The sequence below is a fragment of the Bombus impatiens genome, unplaced genomic scaffold, assembly GCF_000188095.3.
Source record: "Bombus impatiens unplaced genomic scaffold, BIMP_2.2 scf_0129, whole genome shotgun sequence".
NCBI classification, from domain to species: Eukaryota; Metazoa; Arthropoda; class Insecta; order Hymenoptera; family Apidae; genus Bombus; species Bombus impatiens.
This window is the reverse complement of record NT_176548.1, coordinates 1,137,234-1,143,233: the sequence shown is the minus strand read 5'-3', so window position 1 is coordinate 1,143,233 and position 6,000 is coordinate 1,137,234. Positions and strand designations below refer to the sequence as shown.

Below are 6,000 nucleotides of genomic sequence, written 5' to 3'. Positions count from 1 at the left end.
AATCTGAGTTAGGTTAAGGTTTTTACATATAAGGGCTCTCTCTACGCCTTTATAGTCATTGATCAACGCGTTCACAGTGACACGCTTGGCAGTTTGCACGGAGTGGCCAACCGCGATACTATGGTTGAATAGTGAGCAGGGTTTGAGCGATCTCGCACGGTCGATGGACTCGCATAAATTAGAAGCGTTAATATGCGTTAGAGCAATCCCATCTCGGTTATTGCCCAAGGGATCGTATCGTAGCTGCATACGTTGCACGTACCGTTATTGTATTTCTCGTTCCATCGCAATTTTGCAGAGTATAGTTCGGTGTTAAATAGGCGTTTTCAAGAACAGACAGTTAATCATGATAAGGAAAAGAAGAGGAGCGAGCAATAATTCATATAGCTTCTTCGTCAAGAATTCTTTTTAAAATGAAACCAATCGATTTTAGGCTAAAAATTCTTCGCTTTCGACCGTAAAGTCACAGTTAATGATTGTGTCATTACCGAAGATCTATTCGTGTTTATTCGATATATTAGAATCGATCGATAAGCAATACCATAAGCAGTAAATGTATTAACATGAAAAGAAAAATAATTTAGGGATTAATATATAAATATAATGAAAGCAATGTCACCTAAAGATTTTGATTACGGCGGTTCGGACCCGGCGTGTGTAGACGGTGCCGGTGTTGCTATCGTTGATTGGCTGAGTGGAACGCGGCGATGGCGCCTATTGGTCGACGCGCGGAGGTGCGTTCGATAGCCCGGCTCGAACCCCCAGTACCCGGCAGAGCCTCGTACGGGAAACTGCTCCGTTTACGTGTTGTTACTTTCGAAGCTCCGAAACTCGTCCGCAGACCGCGTGCCCACATTACTTTTCGCCGTCCGTTCCTCTTTCTCTCGTTTCTTCTTTCCTCTCGTGTTGACCTCCCTTGCTGTCTGCGAACAGATTCCGTTGCGTGAACACGGTGATCGAGTCGTTTTCAGTTCCGTTTCCTTCTTTCTCCCTTCATATATTAGTGTCGTTAAGCGTCGCGCCAGAGATTGCGCGTCAAGTTCGCGACGCCGTTGTTTTTTTCCTGCAGTCAAGTCGAGCGGTGCGACTCTACGAATCTTTCGACCGCCGCCGGGTGTCGTTACGTGCTTTTATTGTGACTGAACCTTTTGTGTTCCGCGAGCTCTTGTTTATCCAGTGCCCCTTTTGTTGCTTTTTTGAGGATTTTTCTTCTGCATCCTGCGAGATCGGCTCTACGGCAGATCGTTCCTTCTCCACGGTGTTCATCTTTTTTGGTAAGTGTTTCTTCTTTTATCTATTGCCGTTCTAATAGCGTCATTTATTATCTTTTCTTCGTTTGTTATTCGGGTTCTGCGTCGCATTTCTCATATTACGTACAGCAATGTTTTGTTTATTCCACACTGGTTTAACATGCTACCGGGACAAAATTAGAAATCTAACCTCTTGACGAGTTTCGTATTACGCGACCGTGAACGGGGAAACTGCGCCACATCCGCTGTGTTAATGTTTTTGCAAATAGCATCATCGTGTTGATATGAAAATTTGACGAACGTATGTGCAAGATCAAACATTAAGAGGTTTCCGACATCTGGTACCGGATATTGTCGTGTCTTTGTACACGGCGGTTATTTACCAAGAAGCAAATATAAGTACATTTGTCAAAAATCAAGGAACTGCAAGCTTACCATTCTATGTAGAATCTGTACTCACAGAAGTCGTAAATATTTACCGACCTCGAAAGCATTTCACTCGAGACGTTTCTCAACGTCAACGCTTCCGCGTTGACATTTGTCATGCCTCGTGACGCGACGATGCAAAACGAAACGATACGGACCAGGACGGATGCGTACAATCGCTATCGTCGATGTTAACTGCTATCGATTCCCGGTAAAGGATGTAAGAAAGATTACTTTTAATTAATATGTTTCTATTCGCTCGCTCGTCTTCAATCGCTCAATCATCGTTCTCTGAATCATTAATTTGTGACGCATTATGCGCAGTTATTATGGCGTGGTAGCGGCCGTCGATGATAATGTCTATTAGGGGGAAAGCTATCGTTGCGATGCGCCTATATCTTAATTGCAAATTGCAACTATTCGCAGGAAATTTGCCAAGGCTGAGTTGATTGAAACAGCCACTGTTTCCTGCCAGTTCCGGAATAGCGACGACGACGGCATTATTCGACATTAAATCGACATTATTCAGCACTGATGACGTTTGCCGCTGCTACTTTGATCGGTCAATATCGATGACTTTATGCTTCTTCTTGCTTTCTGATGCCATTTAATCTTTCGCTCGAAAAAATATTGCGAGCAGGATAATTATTTTATAACTTCTGCTTTATTCTGTCTGCTTGCCACTGCTATGTTTTGCGGTTGAGCCGTCCAACGTTATCGCATTTGTTAATAATTCGAAGCGTTAAATATGTACATATCTGGTAGGTAGATACAACGCGTACCTGTACAGATAATAATATATTTTCTAGCCATAACCACGTTATCCTTGTCGCCGGTACGCTTACAGTTATATATATTTTTCCGCGAACCGTCCTTGAATGCTGCATTTCGCAACCCAATCTCGAAGATGAGTTTTCATTTCTCGAATATCATGTGTCGTTCGAATCCATGTAATTTTTTACGCTGGATTCCCGATAAGCTAACACATCATCGAACAGCTTTCTCCTCCATCTCCGAAAAACCATCGTCGTCGTCTAATTCAATATGGTATGTCAATATTTGGTTTTTCGCGGTTACCACGATTCACAATCGAACTTTATTCGATCATTAAGCCTCCGGTACGGGTGATAATCGTCGTATAGTGACAATTAGATTAACGAATTGCTCGAAAAGAAGCTTTGTAAGAAACGTTACGATCGATTGATTACGCCGATACGGTTGATCTGTTGATTTCATCGAGATACGGAACTTAAACTTGTAGAATCTATCTGCCCGTTTCCTGCCAGTTCATCAAACCTTGTTTTCGACCTTAGCTCGTACTACAACGAGGCTTGAATCCGTTTTCTCGAGATTGTTTTGTTTTCAGATTTAAAACATGCAGGCATCTGTGGCGCGAGAATACAGGAATTTTCTGAATTTCGGGGATGTTTGTCGTGCATGTCGAAAAATAAGTTACACCGATACATTACAGTAAGGAGATGGACTGGTAACTTGTGAATTCTCTTTCTATTTCTTGATAGCGTCGACGAGAAATTCCTTTGTCTCTCTTCGTCGTTTATATTTTTCTACTACGGTCCTATACATACATATTTACGCAAGTGCATGTAATAACTTTTAAGTTTTCTTACTAAACAAGGATTTGAATTTGGGAATTTTAACGCTGTTAATATTACAACTCATCGTAGTTAGATGACCCCGACGAAAGTGGGCTTATAAAAAATAATAATACCATATAAACACGTATCTCGTTTAATTCACAAAAGTTTTTATATCTTAAAATACAGATGGCTGGAAATGCTTGTATTTTATTTACATTTGCCTTGCGTACACACTAATATGTTACAATAATTTTATCCTTCGCGCTTTACGAAAAGATGAAATTTGTGGATGAAAAAGTAGGCAGATCTTTTTCACGTAGGACGGTGAATAGTTTCAACTCTCTGCCGTGTTCCCCATCTCAGTTGTACAGATTATTTATAGAATATTGCTATATCTGCAATATGTAGATAACCACACCGCGCCGATATTGGTTTTACGTTCGCGGATCCTGCACACGTGTACATGTATTTGTTTCGAATGCAAAGGGCCGCGAGTCGGTATCGAGCGAGACCGGTATTTCCTATAAATATGTACATATACATTGAGCGCGATCAACTTTTAAAGATTTGGATGCGAGAATACGCGCGCGTGCGTACGTGCGTGTGTATGTGAGAGAGAAAGAGAGAGAGAGAAAATTATTTTTTAACAAGACGAAAATTCTTTCGATTGTCGATAAATGCATTGTTTGCGGGTAAGGGAAAGACGGCGCGTGACGTTGAAAATAAAAACAACTGCGGGAAGTGAAATATTTTTCGTTTTTGCTTCTTTCTTTTTAAAAACGGTGCACGCCATCGTGAAACGGAATTCGCACGCGAGAAGACGAAAATCTTTTCTTCTCGTGCTCGATCGTATCTCAGTTTTGTTCCCTTCGTGTGCACGTAGGTATATATGTGTAATATATATACATATGTATGTTTATGTATATTTCATCGTCGTAGTCGTCCGCTTGTGCCTCGTGACTTTTTAAAGAAGTGTGACGAAGAATTAAATTGCGAAACTTCGGGAAGAGAGTGCAAATCGTTTAAAAGAGAATCGAGCAACGAATTTCATTTCGTATAATTTTTTTCTTCCTTCCGGAACAGTTTGAGCAGTTGGAAGATCCACTTTAATTCCTGACTCCGTAATGGCAAACAATTAAAAGCGTAGAATTGTCTGTGTTCTTCTCTAAGGTTTATTATTCGTCGTGGCAACAAAATAACAGTACGGAAAAACACATTATTAGAGGAAAAGAACGAAAAGAGAGTTATTTTCCTGAGGTAGGCGGCCGGAAAAGTGGAATTCGTTAAAGTTCCTTTTTGTTGTGCAACAGGAAACTCAGATTATATCTTATTACACGTGAGAACTCTGTTGGCGCATTATCTTCGCGCGTATTTCAGGATTGTAATCGTATCCGTGAAATGCCGCGATAACTCGCGTGTTTGTGCATAATACGTGAGAAAGCAAGGGGAGTTTATATTTTTCCACGGACCTTTGATTGCAAATGGAGAGAGTCGAGCAACCGTTATATCCTCTACAAATTTAAAATTTAAATTATTTAAAAAACAAAGGTAAAGGACCGTCTCCGCTCTCCGTTTTATATTTAACGCTCTTCACATCGTTAAGAAGCATTTCGTTTTGTATACACGAGCGTCTCTTTGTTCGCTCTGACCTGTTTCTTTCCTTCTTGGAACGTCGTTCTTATTCACAGAGTTCGAAGTTTCGATTCCGATTTATCGATTCGCGGTCAAAGAAGCTCTCGAGTTTAGAATAGCCAAAGGGGTACGCGTGTGCAGAAAAGCGCGGCGGAGGTTCAACGAAGCATAGCCCTCGAGAAGGTTACGAGAGGTGACTAGAGAGCTCCTGGAGTGGCTGGAGCATCAGCGCGAACAGGACTCGAAGAACTTGCGGGAAACCTAATTCGAGGACGTACGTACCGATAGTAGAGACAAGGGCTTCATGCATATTCAGCGTATTTGTGGTCAGAACAGGCTGGTAACTCATTGTACTAGAAGGCCCAGCATTTGCCTTACCTTGACGCGAAGGGTAGGAACATGGAAATTGGCGAGGGTTGAGCGTTCGTTACTCGAAAACAGTGCGACAGGTGAAAGAGCTGTCCGTCTTGCGACCCCCTTTCTCTTCGCGCACCTGCTCGATTTAACGACTTTGCTCTAAATTGAAAAGGCCTTGGGTCTTGTTTCCGGGAATAAATCCGTTCGTTCTTCGTTCCATTGCCGAACAACGCTATTTATCTTCGATTATCGTATGAGAATTTTCATTCAACCAATCTATACATGCCATTTTCTGGTCTTTGTCAAACAGCGTTAATAGTTAAAAGACGCATAGTTTCTTCTAACAACGTTCGCATGATCTTGAGCTTTTCGTTCAAGGATGTGTTTATCTCATTTGTAACTAATGGCATTATACCTGTACGAGAGTTAAGCGCCGCTATGGAATGACTTCCATTTACATGGAACTCCGCTTCACTTCGGAAGATATATCCAACGTCTTCCGACTGTAATAACATCGTAATAATCTTAGTCTCGCAACGAAGTAGCATTCATTGCGTTATGGAAAATGGAGAAAAAACGAAGGACGCAAAGGGGAAGGTTTTAGAGGATGTTGCTCGCTCATTGGATGGAAACTCGGAATTTACATATCAATGGGATATCGATGACTTGTCCTCTGGGAGAAACATACAGGGAAGGAGAGAAAGAAGAGGAAAAGGTGTACTGTCACAAGCAGGAAT

The 6,000-nt window shown here is 41.6% G+C and overlaps 1 protein-coding gene across 12 annotated transcripts in view; it reads left to right on the top strand.

Annotated features, from left to right (window-relative positions):
• Positions 1-755: 755 nt before the first annotated feature.
• LOC100749513 (protein turtle) overlaps positions 756-6,000 on the top strand; it is a 161,772-nt gene continuing 156,527 nt past the window's right edge. For 6 of the 12 annotated variants that reach the window (XR_002945983.2, XR_002945982.2, XR_004461024.1 and 3 more), the window contains exon 1: positions 756-1,274. The gene's annotated coding sequence lies outside the window, so the exon portion shown is untranslated. The remainder of the gene's footprint in view (positions 1,275-6,000) is intronic. The other 6 variants (XR_002945984.2, XM_033318876.1, XM_024365098.2 and 3 more) reach the window with 1 other exon arrangement.